General features: G+C 39.1%; 7 non-coding genes and 20 pseudogenes across 7 annotated transcripts; all 27 read left to right on the top strand.

Moving 5' to 3' along the window:
• The first annotated feature begins 204 nt into the window (after window positions 1-204).
• LOC122361248 lies at window positions 205-328 on the top strand (annotated as a pseudogene).
• Window positions 329-602: 274 nt separating this feature from the next.
• On the top strand, window positions 603-720 carry LOC122361241 (annotated as a pseudogene).
• Window positions 721-995: 275 nt separating this feature from the next.
• Window positions 996-1,114, top strand: LOC122361181. Its single transcript, XR_006252900.1, has one exon. It is a non-coding gene; the product is annotated as a 5S ribosomal RNA (ribosomal RNA).
• Window positions 1,115-1,390: 276 nt separating this feature from the next.
• On the top strand, window positions 1,391-1,514 carry LOC122361247 (annotated as a pseudogene).
• A 273-nt stretch (window positions 1,515-1,787) lies between these two features.
• On the top strand, window positions 1,788-1,906 carry LOC122361182. Its single transcript, XR_006252901.1, has one exon. It is a non-coding gene; the product is annotated as a 5S ribosomal RNA (ribosomal RNA).
• A 274-nt stretch (window positions 1,907-2,180) lies between these two features.
• LOC122361228 lies at window positions 2,181-2,298 on the top strand (annotated as a pseudogene).
• Window positions 2,299-2,569: 271 nt separating this feature from the next.
• On the top strand, window positions 2,570-2,688 carry LOC122361180. The gene has a single exon (XR_006252899.1). It is a non-coding gene; the product is annotated as a 5S ribosomal RNA (ribosomal RNA).
• Window positions 2,689-2,962: 274 nt separating this feature from the next.
• Window positions 2,963-3,080, top strand: LOC122361240 (annotated as a pseudogene).
• Window positions 3,081-3,351: 271 nt separating this feature from the next.
• On the top strand, window positions 3,352-3,470 carry LOC122361207 (annotated as a pseudogene).
• Window positions 3,471-3,745: 275 nt separating this feature from the next.
• LOC122361179 lies at window positions 3,746-3,864 on the top strand. Its single transcript, XR_006252898.1, has one exon. It is a non-coding gene; the product is annotated as a 5S ribosomal RNA (ribosomal RNA).
• A 274-nt stretch (window positions 3,865-4,138) lies between these two features.
• LOC122361336 lies at window positions 4,139-4,256 on the top strand (annotated as a pseudogene).
• A 269-nt stretch (window positions 4,257-4,525) lies between these two features.
• Window positions 4,526-4,643, top strand: LOC122361328 (annotated as a pseudogene).
• A 274-nt stretch (window positions 4,644-4,917) lies between these two features.
• On the top strand, window positions 4,918-5,036 carry LOC122361173. Its single transcript, XR_006252893.1, has one exon. It is a non-coding gene; the product is annotated as a 5S ribosomal RNA (ribosomal RNA).
• Window positions 5,037-5,306: 270 nt separating this feature from the next.
• On the top strand, window positions 5,307-5,425 carry LOC122361353 (annotated as a pseudogene).
• Window positions 5,426-5,700: 275 nt separating this feature from the next.
• Window positions 5,701-5,819, top strand: LOC122361226 (annotated as a pseudogene).
• A 271-nt stretch (window positions 5,820-6,090) lies between these two features.
• Window positions 6,091-6,209, top strand: LOC122361302 (annotated as a pseudogene).
• Window positions 6,210-6,481: 272 nt separating this feature from the next.
• Window positions 6,482-6,600, top strand: LOC122361266 (annotated as a pseudogene).
• A 275-nt stretch (window positions 6,601-6,875) lies between these two features.
• Window positions 6,876-6,994, top strand: LOC122361263 (annotated as a pseudogene).
• Window positions 6,995-7,265: 271 nt separating this feature from the next.
• Window positions 7,266-7,384, top strand: LOC122361249 (annotated as a pseudogene).
• Window positions 7,385-7,653: 269 nt separating this feature from the next.
• LOC122361267 lies at window positions 7,654-7,772 on the top strand (annotated as a pseudogene).
• A 276-nt stretch (window positions 7,773-8,048) lies between these two features.
• LOC122361329 lies at window positions 8,049-8,157 on the top strand (annotated as a pseudogene).
• A 274-nt stretch (window positions 8,158-8,431) lies between these two features.
• Window positions 8,432-8,550, top strand: LOC122361349. The gene has a single exon (XR_006252919.1). It is a non-coding gene; the product is annotated as a 5S ribosomal RNA (ribosomal RNA).
• A 272-nt stretch (window positions 8,551-8,822) lies between these two features.
• On the top strand, window positions 8,823-8,941 carry LOC122361282 (annotated as a pseudogene).
• A 652-nt stretch (window positions 8,942-9,593) lies between these two features.
• LOC122361325 lies at window positions 9,594-9,711 on the top strand (annotated as a pseudogene).
• Window positions 9,712-18,066: 8,355 nt separating this feature from the next.
• Window positions 18,067-18,185, top strand: LOC122361216 (annotated as a pseudogene).
• Window positions 18,186-18,457: 272 nt separating this feature from the next.
• Window positions 18,458-18,576, top strand: LOC122361172. The gene has a single exon (XR_006252892.1). It is a non-coding gene; the product is annotated as a 5S ribosomal RNA (ribosomal RNA).
• A 267-nt stretch (window positions 18,577-18,843) lies between these two features.
• On the top strand, window positions 18,844-18,962 carry LOC122361320 (annotated as a pseudogene).
• Window positions 18,963-23,206: the final 4,244 nt, after the last annotated feature.

The following is a 23,206-nucleotide window of genomic DNA, read 5'->3' as shown; positions in this document are numbered from 1 at the left end:
TCCCTTACTGCTTATTTAATTCAATTGCCTTTGAAGTAGCTGTTCTTTAAACAGAGTTTGACTGTTTTTAACTACTTAACTAATGCTCTTATCTTTAATGTAGCTCATTTTGAAGTATTTTTTGTATTTCATTCATTACTTATCTAGTATAATGGCACTTAGTGTGCCTCACCTTAAAATAGGGGGCTTTTTGCAGCAGCTTTCGCTTACGGCCATACCACCCTGTTCACGCCTGATCTGATCTCGTCTGATCTCAGAAGCTAAGCAGAGTTGGGCCTAGTTAGTACTTGGATGGGAGACTGCCTAGGAATACCAGGTGCTGTAAGTTTTTGAGTTTTTTCACTACTTATCTAATACACTGGCCCTTAGTGGCCAAAGTTTGACCAGCTCTTTGCTTTCCCTTACTGCTTATTTAATTCAATTGCCTTTAAAGTAGCTGTTCTTTAAACAGAGTTTGACTGTTTTTAACTACTTAACTAATGCTCTTATCTTTAATGTAGCTCATTTTGAAGTATTTTTTTGTATTTCATTCATTACTTATCTAGTATAATGGCACTTAGTGTGCCTCACCTTAAAATAGGGGGCCTTTTGCAGCAGCTTTCGCTTATGGCCATACCACCCTGTTCACGCCTGATCTCGTCTGATCTCAGAAGCTAAGCAGAGTTGGGCCTAGTTAGTACTTGGATGGGGACTGCCTAGGAATACCAGGTGCTGTAAGTTTTGAGTTTTTTCACTACTTATCTAATACACTGGCCCTTAGTGTGGCCAAAGTTTGACCAGCTCTTTGCTTTCCCTTACTGCTTATTTAATTCAATTGCCTTTAAAGTAGCTGTTCTTTAAACAGAGTTTGACTGTTTTTAACTACTTAACTAATGCTCTTATCTTTAATGTAGCTCATTTTGAAGTATTTTTTTGTATTTCATTCATTACTTATCTAGTATAATGGCACTTAGTGTGCCTCACCTTAAAATAGGGGGCTTTTTGCAGCAGCTTTCGCTTATGGCCATACCACCCTGTTCACGCCTGATCTCGTCTGATCTCAGAAGCTAAGCAGAGTTGGGCCTAGTTAGTACTTGGATGGGAGACTGCCTAGGAATACCAGGTGCTGTAAGTTTTTGAGTTTTTTCACTACTTATCTAATACACTGGCCCTTAGTGTGGCCAAAGTTTGACCAGCTCTTTGCTTTCCCTTACTGCTTATTTAATTCAATTGCCTTTGAAGTAGCTGTTCTTTAAACAGAGTTTGACTGTTTTTAACTACTTAACTAATGCTCTTATCTTTAATGTAGCTCATTTTGAAGTATTTTTTTGTATTTCATTCATTACTTATCTAGTATAATGGCACTTAGTGTGCCTCACCTTAAAATAGGGGGCTTTTTGCAGCAGCTTTCGCTTACGGCCATACCACCCTGTTCACGCCTGATCTGATCTCGTCTGATCTCAGAAGCTAAGCAGAGTTGGGCCTAGTTAGTACTTGGATGGGAGACTGCCTAGGAATACCAGGTGCTGTAAGTTTTGAGTTTTTCACTACTTATCTAATACACTGGCCCTTAGTGTGGCCAAAGTTTGACCAGCTCTTTGCTTTCCCTTACTGCTTATTTAATTCAATTGCCTTTAAAGTAGCTGTTCTTTAAACAGAGTTTGACTGTTTTTAACTACTTAACTAATGCTCTTATCTTTAATGTAGCTCATTTTGAAGTATTTTTTGTATTTCATTCATTACTTATCTAGTATAATGGCACTTAGTGTGCCTCACCTTAAAATAGGGGGCTTTTTGCAGCAGCATTCGCTTATGGCCATACCACCCTGTTCACGCCTGATCTCGTCTGATCTCAGAAGCTAAGCAGAGTTGGGCCTAGTTAGTACTTGGATGGGGGACTGCCTAGGAATACCAGGTGCTGTAAGTTTTCGAGTTTTTCACTACTTATCTAATACACTGGCCCTTAGTGTGGCCAAAGTTTGACCAGCTCTTTGCTTTCCCTTACTGCTTATTTAATTCAATTGCCTTTAAAGTAGCTGTTCTTTAAACAGAGTTTGACTGTTTTTAACTACTTAACTAATGCTCTTATCTTTAATGTAGCTCATTTTGAAGTATTTTTTTGTATTTCATTCATTACTTATCTAGTATAATGGCACTTAGTGTGCCTCACCTTAAAATAGGGGCTTTTTGCAGCAGCTTTCGCTTACGGCCATACCACCCTGTTCACGCCTGATCTCGTCTGATCTCAGAAGCTAAGCAGAGTTGGGCCTAGTTAGTACTTGGATGGGGACTGCCTAGGAATACCAGGTGCTGTAAGTTTTGAGTTTTTCACTACTTATCTAATACACTGGCCCTTAGTGTGGCCAAAGTTTGACCAGCTCTTTGCTTTCCCTTACTGCTTATTTAATTCAATTGCCTTTAAAGTAGCTGTTCTTTAAACAGAGTTTGACTGTTTTTAACTACTTAACTAATGCTCTTATCTTTAATGTAGCTCATTTTGAAGTATTTTTTGTATTTCATTCATTACTTATCTAGTATAATGGCACTTAGTGTGCCTCACCTTAAAATAGGGGCTTTTGCAGCAGCTTTCGCTTACGGCCATCCCACCCTGTTCACACCTGATCTCGTCTGATCTCAGAAGCTAAGCAGAGTTGGGCCTAGTTAGTACTTGGATGGGAGACTGCCTAGGAATACCAGGTGCTGTAAGTTTTTGAGTTTTTTCACTACTTATCTAATACACTGGCCCTTAGTGTGGCCAAAGTTTGACCAGCTCTTTGCTTTCCCTTACTGCTTATTTAATTCAATTGCCTTTAAAGTAGCTGTTCTTTAAACAGAGTTTGACTGTTTTTAACTACTTAACTAATGCTCTTATCTTTAATGTAGCTCATTTTGAAGTATTTTTTTGTATTTCATTCATTACTTATCTAGTATAATGGCACTTAGTGTGCCTCACCTTAAAATAGGGGCTTTTGCAGCAGCTTTAGCTTATGGCCATACCACCCTGTTCACGCCTGATCTCGTCTGATCTCAGAAGCTAAGCAGAGTTGGGCCTAGTTAGTACTTGGATGGGGACTGCCTAGGAATACCAGGTGCTGTAAGTTTTGAGTTTTTCACTACTTATCTAATACACTGGCCCTTAGTGTGGCCAAAGTTTGACCAGCTCTTTGCTTTCCCTTACTGCTTATTTAATTCAATTGCCTTTAAAGTAGCTGTTCTTTAAACAGAGTTTGACTGTTTTTAACTACTTAACTAATGCTCTTATCTTTAATGTAGCTCATTTTGAAGTATTTTTTGTATTTCATTCATTACTTATCTAGTATAATGGCACTTAGTGTGCCTCACCTTAAAATAGGGGCTTTTGCAGCAGCTTTCGCTTACGGCCATACCACCCTGTTCACGCCTGATCTCGTCTGATCTCAGAAGCTAAGCAGAGTTGGGCCTAGTTAGTACTTGGATCGGGGACTGCCTAGGAATACCAGGTGCTGTAAGTTTTTGAGTTTTTTTCACTACTTATCTAATACACTGGCCCTTAGTGTGGCCAAAGTTTGACCAGCTCTTTGCTTTCCCTTACTGCTTATTTAATTCAATTGCCTTTAAAGTAGCTGTTCTTTAAACAGAGTTTGACTGTTTTTAACTACTTAACTAATGCTCTTATCTTTAATGTAGCTCATTTTGAAGTATTTTTTTGTATTTCATTCATTACTTATCTAGTATAATGGCACTTAGTGTGCCTCACCTTAAAATAGGGGCTTTTGCAGCAGCTTTTGCTTACGGCCATCCCACCCTGTTCACACCTGATCTCGTCTGATCTCAGAAGCTAAGCAGAGTTGGGCCTAGTTAGTACTTGGATGGGAGACTGCCTAGGAATACCAGGTGCTGTAAGTTTTGAGTTTTTTCACTACTTATCTAATACACTGGCCCTTAGTGTGGCCAAAGTTTGACCAGCTCTTTGCTTTCCCTTACTGCTTATTTAATTCAATTGCCTTTAAAGTAGCTGTTCTTTAAACAGAGTTTGACTGTTTTTAACTACTTAACTAATTCTCTTATCTTTAATGTAGCTCATTTTGAAGTATTTTTTTGTATTTCATTCATTACTTATCCAGTATAATGGCACTTAGTGTGCCTCACCTTAAAATAGGGGCTTTTGCAGCAGCTTTAGCCACACGGCCATACCACCCTGTTCACGCCTGATCTCGTCTGATCTCAGAAGCTAAGCAGAGTTGGGCCTAGTTAGTACTTGGATGGGGACTGCCTAGCAATACCAGGTGCTGTAAGTTTTGAGTTTTTTCACTACTTATCTAATACACTGGCCCTTAGTGTGGCCAAAGTTTGACCAGCTCTTTGCTTTCCCTTACTGCTTATTTAATTCAATTGCCTTTAAAGTAGCTGTTCTTTAAACAGAGTTTGACTGTTTTTAACTACTTAACTAATGCTCTTATCTTTAATGTAGCTCATTTTGAAGTATTTTTGTATTTCATTCATTACTTATCTAGTATAATGGCACTTAGTGTGCCTCACCTTAAAATAGGGGCTTTTGCAGCAGCTTTCACACGGCCATCCCACCTGTTCACGCCTGATCTCGTCTGATCTCAGAAGCTAAGCAGAGTTGGGCCTAGTTAGTACTTGGATGGGAGACTGTCTAGGAATACCAGGTGCTGTAAGTTTTTGAGTTTTTTCACTACTTATCTAATACACTGGCCCTTAGTTTGGCCAAAGTTTGACCAGCTCTTTGCTTTCCCTTACTGCTTATTTAATTCAATTGCCTTTAAAGTAGCTGTTCTTTAAACAGAGTTTGACTGTTTTTAACTACTTAACTAATGCTCTTATCTTTAATGTAGCTCATTTTGAAGTATTTTTTGTATTTCATTCATTACTTATCTAGTATAATGGCACTTAGTGTGCCTCACCTTAAAATAGGGGCTTTTTGCAGCAGCTTTCGCTTACGGCCATACCACTCTGTTCACGCCTGATCTTGTCTGATCTCAGAAGCTAAGCAGAGTTGGGCCTAGTTAGTACTTGGATGGGAGACTGCCTAGGAATACCAGGTGCTGTAAGTTTTGAGTTTTTCACTACTTATCTAATACACTGGCCCTTAGTGTGGCCAAAGTTTGACCAGCTCTTTGCTTTCCCTTACTGCTTATTTAATTCAATTGCCTTTAAAGTAGCTGTTCTTTAAACAGAGTTTGACTGTTTTTAACTACTTAACTAATGCTCTTATCTTTAATGTAGCTCATTTTGAAGTATTTTTTGTATTTCATTCATTACTTATCTAGTATAATGGCACTTAGTGTGCCTCACCTTAAAATAGGGGCTTTTTGCAGCAGCTTTCGCACGGCCATCCCACCCTGTTCACGCCTGATGTCGTCTGATCTCAGAAGCTAAGCAGAGTTGGGCCTAGTTAGTGCTTGGATGGGAGACTGTCTAGGAATACCAGGTGCTGTAAGTTTTGAGTTTTTCACTACTTATCTAATACACTGGCCCTTAGTGTGGCCAAAGTTTGACCAGCTCTTTGCTTTCCCTTACTGCTTATTTAATTCAATTGCCTTTAAAGTAGCTGTTCTTTAAACAGAGTTTGACTGTTTTTAACTACTTAACTAATGCTCTTATCTTTAATGTAGCTCATTTTGAAGTATTTTTTTTGTATTTCATTCATTACTTATCTAGTATAATGGCACTTAGTGTGCCTCACCTTAAAATAGGGGCTTTTTGCAGCAGCTTTAAGCTTACGGCCATACCACTCTGTTCACGCCTGATCTTGTCTGATCTCAGAAGCTAAGCAGAGTTGGGCCTAGTTATTACTTGGATGGGAGACTGCCTAGGAATACCAGGTGCTGTAAGTTTTGAGTTTTTTCACTACTTATCTAATACACTGGCCCTTAGTGTGGCCAAAGTTTGACCAGCTCTTTGCTTTCCCTTACTGCTTATTTAATTCAATTGCCTTTAAAGTAGCTGTTCTTTAAACAGAGTTTGACTGTTTTTAACTACTTAACTAATGCTCTTATCTTTAATGTAGCTCATTTTGAAGTATTTTTTTGTATTTCATTCATTACTTATCTAGTATAATGGCACTTAGTGTGCCTCACCTTAAAATAGCGGGCTTTTGCAGCAGCTTTGCACGGCCATACCACCCTGTTCACGCCTGATCTCGTCTAATCTCAGAAGCTAAGCAGAGTTGGGCCTAGTTAGTACTTGGATGGGAGACTGCCTAGGAATACCAGGTGCTGTAAGTTTTGAGTTTTTCACTACTTATCTAATACACTGGCCCTTAGTGTGGCCAAAGTTTGACCAGCTCTTTGCTTTCCCTTACTGCTTATTTAATTCAATTGCCTTTAAAGTAGCTGTTCTTTAAACAGAGTTTGACTGTTTTTAACTACTTAACTAATGCTCTTATCTTTAATGTAGCTCATTTTGAAGTATTTTTTTGTATTTCATTCATTACTTATCTAGTATAATGGCACTTAGTGTGCCTCACCTTAAAATAGCGGCTTTTTGCAGCAGCTTTCGCCACGGCCATACCACCCTGTTCACGCCTGATCTCATCTGATCTCAGAAGCTAAGCAGAGTTGGGCCTAGTTAGTACTTGGATGGGAGACTGCCTAGGAATACCAGGTGCTGTAAGTTTTTGAGTTTTTTCACTACTTATCTAATACACTGGCCCTTAGTGTGGCCAAAGTTTGACCAGCTCTTTGCTTTCCCTTACTGCTTATTTAATTCAATTGCCTTTAAAGTAGCTGTTCTTTAAACAGAGTTTGACTGTTTTTAACTACTTAACTAATGCTCTTATCTTTAATGTAGCTCATTTTGAAGTATTTTTTGTATTTCATTCATTACTTATCTAGTATAATGGCACTTAGTGTGCCTCACCTTAAAATAGGGGGCTTTTGCAGCAGCTTTCGCTTCACGGCCATCCCACCCTGTTCACGCCTGATCTCGTCTGATCTCAGAAGCTAAGCAGAGTTGGGCCTAGTTAGTACTTGGATGGGAGACTGCCTAGGAATACCAGGTGCTGTAAGTTTTTGAGTTTTTCACTACTTATCTAATACACTGGCCCTTAGTGTGGCCAAAGTTTGACCAGCTCTTTGCTTTCCCTTACTGCTTATTTAATTCAATTGCCTTTAAAGTAGCTGTTCTTTAAACAGAGTTTGACTGTTTTTAACTACTTAACTAATGCTCTTATCTTTAATGTAGCTCATTTTGAAGTATTTTTTTGTATTTCATTCATTACTTATCTAGTATAATGGCACTTAGTGTGCCTCACCTTAAAATAGGGGCTTTTGCAGCAGCTTTCGCACGGCCATACCACCCTGTTCACGCCTGATCTCGTCTGATCTCAGAAGCTAAGCAGAGTTGGGCCTAGTTAGTACTTGGATGGGAGACTGCCTAGGAATACCAGGTGCTGTAAGTTTTGAGTTTTTCACTACTTATCTAATACACTGGCCCTTAGTGTGGCCAAAGTTTGACCAGCTCTTTGCTTTCCCTTACTGCTTATTTAATTCAATTGCCTTTAAAGTAGCTGTTCTTTAAACAGAGTTTGACTGTTTTTAACTACTTAACTAATGCTCTTATCTTTAATGTAGCTCATTTTGAAGTATTTTTTGTATTTCATTCATTACTTATCTAGTATAATGGCACTTAGTGTGCCTCACCTTAAAATAGGGGCTTTTTGCAGCAGCTTCGCACGGCCATCCCACCCTGTTCACGCCTGATCTCGTCTGATCTCAGAAGCTAAGCAGAGTTGGGCCTAGTTAGTACTTGGATGGGAGACTGCCTAGGAATACCAGGTGCTGTAAGTTTTTGAGTTTTTTCACTACTTATCTAATACACTGGCCCTTAGTGTGGCCAAAGTTTGACCAGCTCTTTGCTTTCCCTTACTGCTTATTTAATTCAATTGCCTTTAAAGTAGCTGTTCTTTAAACAGAGTTTGACTGTTTTTAACTACTTAACTAATGCTCTTATCTTTAATGTAGCTCATTTTGAAGTATTTTTTTGTATTTCATTCATTACTTATCCAGTATAATGGCACTTAGTGTGCCTCACCTTAAAATAGGGGGCTTTTTGCAGCAGCTTTCGCTTACGGCCATACCACCCTGTTCACGTCTGATCTCAGAAGCTAAGCAGAGTTGGGCCTAGTTAGTACTTGGATGGGAGACTGCCTAGGAATACCAGGTGCTGTAAGTTTTTGAGTTTTTTCACTACTTATCTAATACACTGGCCCTTAGTGTGGCCAAAGTTTGACCAGCTCTTTGCTTTCCCTTACTGCTTATTTAATTCAATTGCCTTTAAAGTAGCTGTTCTTTAAACAGAGTTTGACTGTTTTTAACTACTTAACTAATGCTCTTATCTTTAATGTAGCTCATTTTGAAGTATTTTTTTGTATTTCATTCATTACTTATCTAGTATAATGGCACTTAGTGTGCTTCACCTTAAAATAGGGGCTTTTGCAGCAGCTTTCGCTTACGGCCATACCACCCTGTTCACGCCTGATCTCGTCTGATCTCAGAAGCTAAGCAGAGTTGGGCCTAGTTAGTACTTGGATGGGAGACTGCCTAGGAATACCAGGTGCTGTAAGTTTTGAGTTTTTTCACTACTTATCTAATACACTGGCCCTTAGTGTGGCCAAAGTTTGACCAGCTCTTTGCTTTCCCTTACTGCTTATTTAATTCAATTGCCTTTAAAGTAGCTGTTCTTTAAACAGAGTTTGACTGTTTTTAACTACTTAACTAATGCTCTTATCTTTAATGTAGCTCATTTTGAAGTATTTTTTGTATTTCATTCATTACTTATCTAGTATAATGGCACTTAGTGTGCTTCACCTTAAAATAGGGGCTTTTTGCAGCAGCTTTCGCCACGGCCATACCACCCTGTTCACGCCTGATCTCGTCTGATCTCAGAAGCTAAGCAGAGTTGGGCCTAGTTAGTACTTGGATGGGAGACTGCCTAGGAATACCAGGTGCTGTAAGTTTTGAGTTTTTCACTACTTATCTAATACACTGGCCCTTAGTGTGGCCAAAGTTTGACCAGCTCTTTGCTTTCCCTTACTGCTTATTTAATTCAATTGCCTTTAAAGTAGCTGTTCTTTAAACAGAGTTTGACTGTTTTTAACTACTTAACTAATGCTCTTATCTTTAATGTAGCTCATTTTGAAGTATTTTTTGTATTTCATTCATTACTTATCCAGTATAATGGCACTTAGTGTGCCTCACCTTAAAATAGGGGGCTTTTTGCAGCAGCTTTGCCACGGCCATACCACCCTGTTCACGCCTGATCTCAGAAGCTAAGCAGAGTTGGGCCTAGTTAGTACTTGGATGGGAGACTGCCTAGGAATACCAGGTGCTGTAAGTTTTGAGTTTTTCACTACTTATCTAATACACTGGCCCTTAGTGTGGCCAAAGTTTGACCAGCTCTTTGCTTTCCCTTACTGCTTATTTAATTCAATTGCCTTTAAAGTAGCTGTTCTTTAAACAGAGTTTGACTGTTTTTAACTACTTAACTAATGCTCTTATCTTTAATGTAGCTCATTTTGAAGTATTTTTTGTATTTCATTCATTACTTATCTAGTATAATGGCACTTAGTGTGCCTCACCTTAAAATAGGGGGCTTTTTGCAGCAGCTTTTCACACGGCCATCCCACCCTGTTCACGCCTGATCTCGTCTGATCTCAGAAGCTAAGCAGAGTTGGGCCTAGTTAGTACTTGGATGGGAGACTGCCTAGGAATACCAGGTTGTTGAGACTATTTCACTCAAACGGCTCTTTACCAGGAAGGATCAACTCAAAGCGAAATAAAACACAAGACAAGTTTTTATGGATTTTAAGGCTTGCAAAGATTGTGCTGTCGGTTGCAAGCGGGAGAGAAGCAGGTTTCTCCTTAACCTCCCTTTTGCCTCCAGACGGATCACAGTCCGCCTGAGGCCGGGGGCCCCTCTTCCCTGCTTTGCCTCCTCCCTGCTTTGCCTCCTCCGAAGCTCAGATTGCAAGTCGCTTTATTTATAGAGGAAAAGACAAGATACAGTAAATGAAAACAATTGGCCACATTTCTTGTGCGTCAGAATCTTCACTCCTTCAGATTCTTCCGGTGCCCCTATCAGTATTATACGGAGGCCATGTTATGACCAAGAATCAAACTGAAACTAAAAGAGCCACAGGTGCATAACTGTCAACATTTAACTCCAACATTCCGTTCTCACCAGGCTGACAAAGCCTGGCACCCGATGGAAGCTGAAACTGAAGGATCAAAGTTGCAAAATGTCAATACATAACCCTAACATATCCCTCCTGTTTGACGTTTAGCACCTGAAAAATAACATAATAAGGCATATGCATATTGAACTACATCTCTACTGATTACTTGATTAAATAGTCGATGCTTACTTTAAACAGCAAGGTTGGGTAAAACCCCAGTATCTGAGGAAAAATTCCCAACCGACCCCAAGATTTTATATGGCGATCACCTGTAAGGCTTGCATCTTAATCATAATGTATACAATATAAAATTTTAAAGCTTGAACATAGGAGGAAAATGTGAAAATAAACTGAAAAGGAAGAATAAAATAAAACAGTGCCTCTTGTCCTTGGCATGGCTACTGTAGCTTGTCAGTGTACCTTTTGTATCATAACATCAGCACTCAGCCGTGTCACAGCTGTGGTTTTAACTGAGACTTCATACATGATACTTAAAGCTCTCCAGTTCTCTCTTGGTGGAGAAGCATGGTAAAACTGAGAAATGTCTGGCTAATCATTTTAGTAATCATTGCCCTTAAACATGGTAAAACACAGATAATGCATAAACATGTTCAAATCAAAATGAGTCTTTAGTTCATGTTGTTCTGTGAACCAGTCAAAATTCAATTCGTTTCAGTTCCCCTTTGATCGTCTCTCATATGGCCACCAGTGTGACGTCACTGCTGCAGTCAGGTTTAGAGCAACTCTCCAGCCCTCACGTGCTCCCATTGGGGGCGCTATAGCTGGGAGTAAGGGATTAGTTGATTTCTTCAGCAGCCAAAGGTTTTGATACCGGCCGACTTCCACCCTTACTCAGCGTCCTCCCAAGGTGTTAGCAGTTTGCAATGGCTTTGATGAATCCACGTAGATCTCTCAGCGATCTTAACTGCAGTCGGTGTGGCCAGGATAACTTTGATCAGGATGCTGTCGCCTGGTTTCACTCTTGAGACCTGTGGGGACAGAGGTATATCTGGCAGATCATTTGCTCTCACAACATCTTTAAATTTCAACATTTTGTTCATCCATTCTGCTAGTGTATGCTGCTCTTGTGGTTTCTCACACACATCATCACACAGCGGTAAACTGAACGTACAGTATTTGTACTGTTGGCAAGGTGTCAGTTCAATAAAATCCATGTGGATAACCTGAAAAGGTAGTCTGGCTTTGGAAATTGACCTCTCTTAGGTCTGCAGTTATGTTTACAGCAGATCAAACAAGATTCACAAAATTTTTTTAGTAGTTATTAAACCCTGGTGCATAACACCTGGTGCATAAAACCCTATGCACCATCCCTCCTGTTGACACATGTGCTTGCCCATGTGTCAAGATTGCTGCTGTTTTGTATAAATTTCGTGGAAGGCACAGTTTGCCTTCAAGTCTGTATGTGTCATCTGACAATTGTGCTCCTTTTGTTAACCACATTTGTTTCTCAGACGCTGGTGCTTGCTTTTGCATGTCTGGTATCACTGACATGTCTAATGGAGTTTCCAATGATGTTACTTTATGTATCTCACATATCTCTAGCTTCCCTTGTGCAGCTTGCTTAGCTGAAACACTTTTACAGCAGCTTCTTTGTTGTGCTCTTGTGTGTCTGAGGCAATCAATACGTCATCGACATAAACTAAAACCTGACTGTGGGTTGGAACTGCGAGTGGTGACAGACAGCTCATTAGTTCTGATGAAAAGATTGTCATTAACCCTAACATCTGTCTTCCTTTTGACCAAAATTTTCCTGGCACTACATTGAGAAAGGATCTATCTCAACAGCAGCTAAAGCATTTCATACTATTTTTTTTTAGTCAGATGGGCTCTGGGGGTAAGTGTACACATCCAGTTCACTGTTTTGGAATAGAGAGAGCGCCTCTCATTCACTTCCCACCCATCTTATCTGCCTTAGACAAAGATAAATGTGGCGGTCTGTCTTGACCTTCAAAATGTCGCTGTGCCCCGCTGTGAAGTTTCACAGAGCAAACAGCATTTCCTTTTCTGTCTGTGTATAGTGTGCTCAATGTCATGTAATACTGTTCTGTCTGCCCCAGAGTCACAGAGAAATTTTACTCTATTTTATTATTTTTACTCACTATTAGCTCTCGTTCGGGTAAGCGAGTGCTTCTTGACAAAGCTAAAAAAAAAAACCTTGATTCTGCTCTGCAAGTCTAGGTCAGTTTTGGGGTCATTGTCAGCCTCGCCTAGATCGGAGTCATTTTCTGCGTCATCTATGGGGTCATTATTGGTCTCACCTAGTCATAATTGATCACCACATGGGGCTGGTCTGTGGCTTTCATCGGGGCTTCTACCCTGTGTTCTGGGCTTTAGCGGTTCTGGGCATTCTCGGATATAATGGCCTTCCTTGTGGCAATTAAAACACCTACCATATTCTCTGTCATCGCGTCTCTGTCTCGACAACTCTCTCTCTCTACCTCGACCACGTGCTGCTTTCCCTACTTAACTTAACTTTTCTTGCCGATACAATGCCTCTGGTCTCCCAACATAATCTGCTGGGTCTTCTTCTTTCTGCACTGCAATCAATCTTTCTTGTTCCTTTCTCTTCGACTTCCGCATACCTTCTATCTACCTGCTCTTGCCATCTCGTCGCTTCAATCAATTGACGTTTCAACAGATCACCCTTTTTTCCCTTGGCTAAGGATAAATCAACCTTTATTTTGTCTATTAAGAGAGCGCAGTCCCTTTTGACTAATTTACCACTGAAATCATATTTTTTATTCCACTCATTGAGATATCGCACACTGTCTGCCGAATATGCATGCATAAACTTTGGATCTCCCATCAATTTACTATTTTCTGCACCCATTTTTGCTTTTTGGTCAACGATTAGTCACACGTCTGATCAGATCGTCCACTGCACCAAGCTTCTACAGACACTAATTTGTCTGCGGATACAGCCGTCTGAACAAACCAACTTTTCAATTTTGACTCAAACCCAATATAAATTTTATGTTTGAACAACACAACTCCCCTTCTAGTGGGGAAAAATATCAGTTTGTGTTATTCCTAAACCACAACAACCACCTTATTCACCGTAAATCCTAGTGATTCACAATGACGTTCATACAACACATTCATACCATTCATACCCTGCGCGCTTAGAACAATTTTTTTTTTGTCGACAAACCAATGTCCCAGACTATTGGTCGACAGAATTCGTCTGTCGAGATTACTGTGCTTCCAAAGCAGCTAGTAATCTTGGCTTCACTGTCAATCAATCAATCAATCATTTTTATTTATATAGCGCTTTTAACAACACAGGTTGCATCAAAGCACTGTACAGTATAATGACAGGGATATATAGTGACGAGAGTGACCAATTTCTTATTAAATGCAGAGACGGTCTCTGTAGTCAATTCAACGATAGTCACTAGAAGTTAAGTGTCCCCAACCAAGCAAGCCAGAGGCGACAGCGGCAAGGAAACAAAACCCCATGCATATAGAATGGAGAAAAAAAAACCTTGGGAGAAACCAGACTCAGTTGGGGTCAGTTCTCCTCTGACCGGACGCCCAGCACTTAACCTCCAGTTCAATTTTAAACGCAGCTGTGTCAGGTAGTGTAAATGACTTAGTGTGTGCGTGTGTGTGTGTGCATCAGGATCTGGTGATCTGTCGACGGGCGCATCTAGGTTTTCTGGTCTCTGATGAACATAATCTCTGGGTGCTGATCCACCATCTAGTCTGGATACAAACTGTGAAAACAGATTGAGAAAGAAACAGGACTAATATTAGCGTAGATGCTATTCTTTTACGATGTCACAAGTACATCGTATTTTAGGAGTAGTGTTCCTGGTTCCAGCAAATCTAAGTAATGCAGCCTAAAAATCCTTTAACGGATTTGAATAATAAAAGGTGTGTTGGTGTGTTATGTGTAGGCTAAGTTAAAAAGATGTGTCTTTAATCTAGATTTAAACTGGCAGAGTGTGTCTGCTTCCCGAACAGAGTTAGGAGATTGTTCCAGAGTTTAGGTGCTAGATAGGAAAATGATCTGCCGCCCGCAGTTGATTTTGATATTCTAGGTATTATCAAATGGCCAGAGTTTTGAGAACGCAGCGGACGTGCAGGACTATAATGTGATAAGAGCTCGCTCAAGTATTGAGGAGCTAAACCATTCAGGGCTTTATAGGTAATTAATAGGATTTTAAAATCTATTCGATGTTTGATAGGGAGCCAGTGCAGTGTTGACAGAACTGGGCTAATGTGATCATACTTCCTAGTTCTAGTAAGGACTCTGGCTGCTGCGTTTTGGACTAGCTGAAGTTTGTTTATTAAGCGTGCAGAACAACCACCCAATAAAGCATTGCAATAATCTAACCTTGAGGTCATAAACGCATGAATTAATATTTCTGCATTAGAGGTTGAAAGCATAGGTCGTAATTTAGATATATTTTTAAGATGGAAAAACGCAGTTTTACAGATGCTAGAAACATGATTTTCAAAGGAAAGATTGCGGTCAAACAGCACACCTAGGTTCCTGACTGATGATGAAGAATTAACAGAGCAGCCATCAAGTGATAGGCTGTGTTCTAGATTATTATATGTGGGGTTTTAGGTCCAATTATTAGCACCTCTGTTTTTTCAGAATTTAACATTAAGAAGTTACTCATCATCCAGCTTTTTTATATCGACTATGCATTCTGTTAGATTCTCAATTTGGTGTGTATCACCAGGCTGCGCTGAAATATAGAGCTGAGTATCATCAGCATAGCAGTGAAAGCTAACACCATGACTCCTGATAATATCTCCCAGAGGTAACATGTAAAGGTTGAAAAGTAACGGTCCTAGCACTGAGCCTTGAGGAACTCCATATTTCACTTTTGATCGATATGATACCTCCTCATTTAATGCCACAAACTGATAGCGGTCAGATAGATATGATGTAAACCATGCTAAGGCGCTTCCTCTAATGCCAACATAGTTTTCTAGTCTATCCAAGAGAATGTTGTGATCGATAGTATCGAATGCTGCGCTAAGATCTAATAGCACTAATAACGAGATAAAACCACGATCAGATGATAGAAGCAGGTCATTAGTAACTCTAATGAGAGCAGTCTCAGTACTATGGGTACGGTCTAAAACCTGATTGGAAATCCTCACAGACACCATTTTTTCTAAAAAGGAATACAGTTGTGAGGATACTACCTTTCTAGTATCTTTGACAGAAAAGGGAGATTAGAGATTGGTCTGTAATTTACTAAGTCTTTGGGATCAAGATGTGGTTTCTTAATGAGAGGTTTAACTACAGCCAGTTTAAAGGTTTTGGGAACATATCCTAATGACAATGATGAATTAATAATGTTCAAAATAGGATCTATGACTTCTGGAAGCAGATCTTTTAATAGTTTAGATGGAATAGGGTCTAACATACATGTTGCTGGTTTAGATGATTTAACAAGTTTGTACAAGTCTTCTTCTCCTATAATAGAGAAAGAGTGTAATTTTTCCTTAGGGATCTAAAGCTCATTATCTGATGTGAAACTGTAGTTGACGGCTGCATAGTTACAATTTTATCTCTGATGGTATCAATCTTAGAAGTAAAGAAATTCATGAACTCATTGCAGCTATACTCTTGGGGCATATTAGCACCTGCTGATGCTTTATTTTTGTTAATTTAGTCACTGTACTGAATAAATACCGGGGTTGTGTTTGTTTTCTTCTAAAAGGGATGAAAAATAATCAGATCTTGCTATTTTTAATGCTTTTCTGTATGACAGCATACTCTCACGCCAGGCAATACGAAATACTTCTAATTTGGTTTTTCTCCACCTGCGCTCCATTTTCCGGGCTGCTCTCTTTAGGGTGCGTGTGTTGTCATTATACCATGGAGTCAGATTGTTTTCTTTTATCTTTTTAAGTGCAAAGGAGCAACTGTATCTAAAGTGCTAGAAAAAGAGAGTGCATAGTTTCTGTTACATCATCAAGTTTTTGCATCGTATTGGATGAACTAAGGAATTGAGATAAGTCAGGAAGGTTATTTAGAAAGCTTTCTTTGTGGTGGAAGTGATGGTTCTACCATACTTGTAATAAGGTGCAGAGTTTACAGGTTTAACTATACAGAGTTCACACAAGACTAGATAGTGATCTGAAATGTCATCACTTTGCTGCAGTACTTCAACCATTTTAACATCTATTCCATGTGACAGTATTAGATCTAGAGTATGATTTTGACAATGAGTAGGTCCAGAGACGTGTTGTCTAACCCCAATGGAGTTTAAAATGTCTAAGAAAGCTGATCCTAATGAGTCTTTTTCATTATCAACATGGATATTAAAATCGCCAACAATTAAGACTTTATCTGCGGCCAGTACTAACTCAGTTAGAAAATCAGCAAATTCTTTAATGAAATCTGTGCTGTGTCCTGGTGGCCTGTATACAGTAGCCAGTACAAACATGACAGAAGATTTATCACTAGCACATGATTCTGTAGATAATGTTATATGCAGCACCAAAACTTCAAATGAGTTATATTTAAAGCCTGCCCTCTGAGAAGTACTAAGAATATTGTTATAAATTGTAGCAACACCTCCCCCTCTACCTTTTAAACGTGGCTCATTTTTATAGAAATAATTTTGGGGGGTAGATTCATTTAGAGTAATATAATCATCTGGTTTTAGCCAGGTTTCTGTCAAACAAAGCAAATCTAGCTTCTGATCATTGATCAAATCATATACATAAAGTGCTTTTGTGGAATGATACAGATCCTTCACCTCAACAGGCAAATCACTGGCTACGAACTCAAGCCGGTACCTATTATACTGCAGTCTCATTCACATACTTCACCCATAAAAAAACAATACCGGTATATCACCTGATCAGTGCGTTGAGTTGTCCTTCCAACGGCTCCCGTCAGACAGCCCGGAGAAGTTGATTTTTCCAGACGAAGAATCACCGACCCCCCTCGAATTCACGCGGGTGGATTTTTGCAGGCAGCTATTGCCTGGCTCTGATCAGAGACTGTCTCTCGGCTCCTCTTCGTCCTCTCCTCCTCCGCTCTGTCGTGTTGGGATCCGGCTCGAAGGACCAAGTAAATGTTGAGACTATTTCACTCAAACGGCTCTTTACCAGGAAGGATCAACTCAAAGCGAAATAAAACACAAGACAAGTTTTTATGGATTTTAAGGCTTGCAAAGATTGTGCTGTCGGTTGCAAGCGGGAGAGAAGCAGGTTTCTCCTTAACCTCCCTTTTGCCTCCAGACGGATCACAGTCCGCCTGAGGCCGGGGGCCCCTCTTCCCTGCTTTGCCTCCTCCCTGCTTTGCCTCCTCCGAAGCTCAGATTGCAAGTCGCTTTATTTATAGAGGAAAAGACAAGATACAGTAAATGAAAACAATTGGCCACATTTCTTGTGCGTCAGAATCTTCACTCCTTCAGATTCTTCCGGTGCCCCTATCAGTATTATACGGAGGCCATGTTATGACCAAGAATCAAACTGAAACTAAAAGAGCCACAGGTGCATAACTGTCAACATTTAACTCCAACATTCCGTTCTCACCAGGCTGACAAAGCCTGGCACCCGATGGAAGCTGAAACTGAAGGATCAAAGTTGCAAAATGTCAATACATAACCCTAACACAGGTGCTGTAAGTTTTTGAGTTTTTTCACTACCTATCTAATACACTGGCCCTTAGTGTGGCCAAAGTTTGACCAGCTCTTTGCTTTCCCTTACTGCTTATTTAATTCAATTGCCTTTAAAGTAGCTGTTCTTTAAACAGAGTTTGACTGTTTTTAACTACTTAACTAATGCTCTTATCTTTAATGTAGCTCATTTTGAAGTATTTTTTTGTATTTCATTCATTACTTATCTAGTATAATGGCACTTAGTGTGCCTCACCTTAAAATAGGGGGCTTTTTGCAGCAGCTTTCGCTTATGGCCATCCCACCCTGTTCACGCCTGATCTCGTCTGATCTCAGAAGCTAAGCAGAGTTGGGCCTAGTTAGTACTTGGATGGGAGACTGCCTAGGAATACCAGGTGCTGTAAGTTTTTGAGTTTTTTCACTACTTATCTAATACACTGGCCCTTAGTGTGGCCAAAGTTTGACCAGCTCTTTGCTTTCCTTACTGCTTATTTAATTCAATTGCCTTTAAAGTAGCTGTTCTTTAAACAGAGTTTGACTGTTTTTAACTACTTAACTAATGCTCTTATCTTTAATGTAGCTCATTTTGAAGTATTTTTTGTATTTCATTCATTACTTATCTAGTATAATGGCACTTAGTGTGCCTCACCTTAAAATAGGGGCTTTTGCAGCAGCTTTCGCTTACGGCCATACCACTCTGTTCACGCCTGATCTTGTCTGATCTCAGAAGCTAAGCAGAGTTGGGCCTAGTTAGTACTTGGATGGGAGACTGCCTAGGAATACCAGGTGCTGTAAGTTTTGAGTTTTTCACTACTTATCTAATACACTGGCCCTTAGTGTGGCCAAAGTTTGACCAGCTCTTTGCCTTCCCTTACTGCTTATTTAATTCAATTGCCTTTAAAGTAGCTGTTCTTTAAACAGAGTTTGACTGTTTTTAACTACTTAACTAATGCTCTTATCTTTAATGTAGCTCATTTTGAAGTATTTTTTGTATTTCATTCATTACTTTAGTATAATGGCACTTAGTGTGCCTCACCTTAAAATAGGGGCTTTTGCAGCAGCTTTCAGCACGGCCATCCCACCCTGTTCACGCCTGATCTCGTCTGATCTCAGAAGCAAAGCAGAGTTGGGCCTAGTTAGTACTTGGATAGGAGACTGCCTAGGAATACCAGGTGCTGTAAGTTTTTGAGTTTTTTCACTACTTATCTAATACACTGGCCCTTAGTGTGGCCAAAGTTTGACCAGCTCTTTGCTTTCCCTTACTGCTTATTTAATTCAATTGCCTTTAAAGTAGCTGTTCTTTAAACAGAGTTTGACTGTTTTTAACTACTTAACTAATGCTCTTATCTTTAATGTAGCTCATTTTGAAGTATTTTTTTGTATTTCATTCATTACTTATCTAGTATAATGGCACTTAGTGTGCCTCACCTTAAAATAGGGGGCTTTTTGCAACAGCTTTCGCTTACGGACATACCACCCTGTTGGCGCTAGAGAGCACACAGGAAGTTGTTGGCTGCAGTAGGGAGAGGAAGGCTCTCCTCCATTTTGTGTTAATTTTTTGTCTTTGTATTTTGCTTTTTTCTTTAGTTAAAGTTAGTTTTTGTTTGTTTTTTCAGTTATAAAACCACCCAACAGCAGCATTTTTGCTTGCTGGAGGGTGGTTACGCCTTTTTATTTTTCTCTTTTCTCCTTTTTTTCAATGGACGGATTAACGGCAAACGACACTGGACTGGCACGAGGAACAAGCATGGCAAACGACTCTGGACTGGCACGAGGAAGAAGCATGGGAAACGATATTGGACTGGCACGAGGAACAAGCATGGCAAACGACACTGGACTGGCACGAGGAAGAGGCACGGCAAACGACACTGGACTGGATGGCGAGACACGTATGACAAACGACACTGGTCTGGATTACCCGACAACGAGAAGAACATGGAAAAACCTAGACACAAGAGACAAGTTTGGCAGAAGAAGATATTTAAAGGAGGCGACTGTGATTGTGAATGTGGAGAATGTAAGTGAGGTGAGAGCTGTGGATATTATAAAAGCGGTGACGGATAAATGTGGAAATGGGAATATTTTGGCGTTAAGACCAAGGCAAGGAAAAGAATATGAACTTACAATGGAAAAGGAAGAAGCATGTGAGGAATTGACTGATGGACTTTTAATAAAAGGGGTGAACTGCGAGATAAAAAAATTGCAAAATAGAGATTACGTTGTTTCCTTCATGCACCTGCCCGTCTATCTTGATGATAATAAAATTTTAGGGAAATTGGAAGGATGGGGAGTTAATCCCATGTCAAATGTTAAAAGAAGATGCTACCCGGGCACTGACATTGAGGACGGAACAAGGTTCCTAAAAGTTAGATTCCCCAAAGAAGTGACATCGTTGCCATATAGCACAAAGTTGGAAACAGCCGAGGGGCCGCAGTATTTTAGGGTGATGCACAGCCATCAGGTGAAGACCTGTAGGCTGTGCATGAGCCCAGGACACCTGCTTAAAGAATGCCCAGATTTTAAGTGCTATAAGTGCGAGGAGAGGGGACATTTTGCAAGAGATTGCAATGCTGTCAGATGCCCGGAGTGTCATGGAGTTTTAAATAAATGTGAATGTTGGATGGAGGGAGAGGAAGGAGGTAGGGAAGATCGGATGGGCGGACAGGTGCATGAAGGAAACAACGAGGAGGAAAGACAAATTGATGAAGAACAAGAGGAAGAAGGACTACAACAAAAAGAAACAGAAGAGGAATCAGACAACATAGAGGAACGTGAAGGAGAAAAAGAGAATGACAAAGACAAGGAACAGACAACAGAACAGGACACTCAGTGGACGGAAATGGAAATAGCGGACAGTTTTAAAACTTTTCTAGATGATGTGGAGAGAGATGGACAAGGAATAGAAGTTCAAAGCAAAGAAATGGACAGTGAAGAAGAAACAAGGACAAACAGTATGGGAAAAGACAGAGGGAGAGAGGACAAATAAGAAGGAGAACAATAAAGGTAAAACCAAACGTGGAAAATGCAAGGAAAAAAATAATGACAAGTGCAAACAGGTATGAAGCGTTAAGAGGGCTGGAGGAGAAGATGGAGAATAATGGTTTTAAGTATTTATTTTTCTTTTTTTAATGGTTTTTAGTTGTGTTACTTTTAATGCAAGGGGACTGATGGACATGAGAAAGTTTGAAAGAGTGAAAGAAAAATGTAAAGGAGAAGATGTTATCGTTTTGCAAGAAACAAATTGGAAAGAGAGTGTGATGGTGGACTATAAAAAGAAATGGGATGGAGATATTTTGTATAACAATGGAGATGGAAGGCTTGGAAGAGGAGTGGCTTTTTAATGAGAAAAAATGTTTTTAATTCAAGCAATGTAGTGTATAAAGATAAGATGGGGAAATGTATGGTGGTTGAAGTAAATTGTGAAGGACGTGAACTGATTTTAGCCAATGTACACGCACCAACAGAAGAGAAAGAAAAGAAAGAGTTTTTAATGTTTTAAGAAATATTGTAAAGAAGTATAAAGAAATAATAATGATGGGGATTTTAATACTGTTTTTAGCAAGCAGGATATGGCGGAGGGAATGGTTTTAAATCAGACACAGGGAGAAATGAATTAAAGGAACTGATGAGAGAAAATAACTTAATAGATGTGTGGAGGGAAATGAATGGAGGAAAAAGGAGTTTTCAAGAAGGCAAATAGTAGGAACTTTATTTGTAAAACAAGAATTGATTATGTGTTATGTACAAGAAATGTAGGGAATTTTATTGAAAAAATCAGATATGAAGAAACCAGTTTTAGTGATCATAAGTTTTTACGTTTTAAAATAGATTGGAGCAACATGCAAAGGGGTCCGGGAGTATGGATTTTAAATACAGAGATTTTAAAGAATGAAGACTATGTTTTGAAGGTTAAAGAGGTCATTGAAAAGGAAAAGGAAAATGAAATGTATACAGAGGATAAGAGAATCTGGTGGGAGAATGTCAAATTTTTAATCAAAAAATTTTCAATCAAATATTGTAGTACTTTGAGGAAATGCAAAAGGTTCAAAGAAAGAGAAATAAAGAAGAGTTTGGAAATTGAATTGAATAAAGAAAATAAAGACATACTAAAGATAAAGGAAATGGAGGGAAGACTGAAAGAAATAGAAGAAAAAGAATATGAGGGGCGAGGTTAAGAAGCAAAGCTAAATATCTTGTGGAGGGTGAAAAATGCACAAAATTCTTTTTGATTTGGAAAAAAGAAAGGAAAGCTGATATTATAAAGGAAATACGAGGGAAAAATGGAGAAATTGTAGAAGGTAATGAAAATATTTTAAAAGAAATAAAGGATTTTTATGAGGATCTGTTTAGTGCAAGGGGCGTGGAAGAGAAGGAAAAAGAAACTGCTGAATCAGATAAAAGCAAAAGTAAGTGAGGAAGATAAAAAGATTGTGACCAAGTAATCAGAGAAGAAGAGATCGAAAGAGCAATAAATGAACTGAATAAAAAAAAGAGTCCGGGAATAGACGGTTTGGGAACTGAATTTTATGTATGTTTTAAAGGGGTTTTAACAAAGATTTTAAATGAGGTTTTTAAAGAAATTTTTGAAAAAGAAGAAATTAATGAAAGAACGAGGATGGGGTTAATGAAGCTGGTATATAAAAGGAAGGGTGAAAAAATAGATTTAAAAACTATAGGCCAATTACAATGTTGAACACGGATCTTAAAATTTTAGACAAGGTTTTAGCAAACAGATTAAAGGAAGTTATGCCAAGCATAATTGAAACAAACCAAGCATACGGAGGAAAGGAAGGGATATAGATGACATAAAAATGAGTATAAGAGATACAATATGGTACATGAAGGATAAAGGTGAAGATGGATATATAATTAGTTTGGACTTTGAAAAAGCTTTTGATAGGGTGGAACACAGGTATTTATTTGAGGTTTTAAGGAGTTTTGGTTTTGGGGGAATTTTATCAAATGGATAGAGATTTTATACAAGGGTGCTTTAACAAGGATAAAATGTAATGGGTTTTAACAGACTGTTTTAAAATCACAAGATCAATTAGGCAGGGTTGTCCGCTTTCAGCTTTACTTTATTCACTTGTATCAGAACCATTGGGACTGGCTATAAAACAAAAAGAAGGAATAATAGGTATAGAAATTGACGAAAACAATGAAGGAAGGTTTATCAATATGCTGATGACACAACGATAATTGTAAAAGGAAAGGATAGTGTCAAAGAAGTTATGAATGTTGTAAAAGAATTTTGTAAAGGATCTGGGAGTAAAATAAATGAGGAGAAAACAGTATATATCAGATTTGGGAAAGCTATGATTTTAACGGATTGTTTTAACTTCAAGGAAGTGGAACAAATTAAGATTTTAGGAATTTTAATGGGAAAAATGAGAGAAAAGTAAGAGATGAAATGTGGAGGAACTAGTAA

The sequence above is a fragment of the Puntigrus tetrazona genome, chromosome 16 (assembly GCF_018831695.1).
Source record: "Puntigrus tetrazona isolate hp1 chromosome 16, ASM1883169v1, whole genome shotgun sequence".
Lineage (NCBI taxonomy): Eukaryota > Metazoa > Chordata > Actinopteri > Cypriniformes > Cyprinidae > Puntigrus > Puntigrus tetrazona.
The sequence above is the reverse complement of the archived record's forward strand: the minus strand, read 5'-3'. Positions and strand labels throughout refer to the sequence as shown.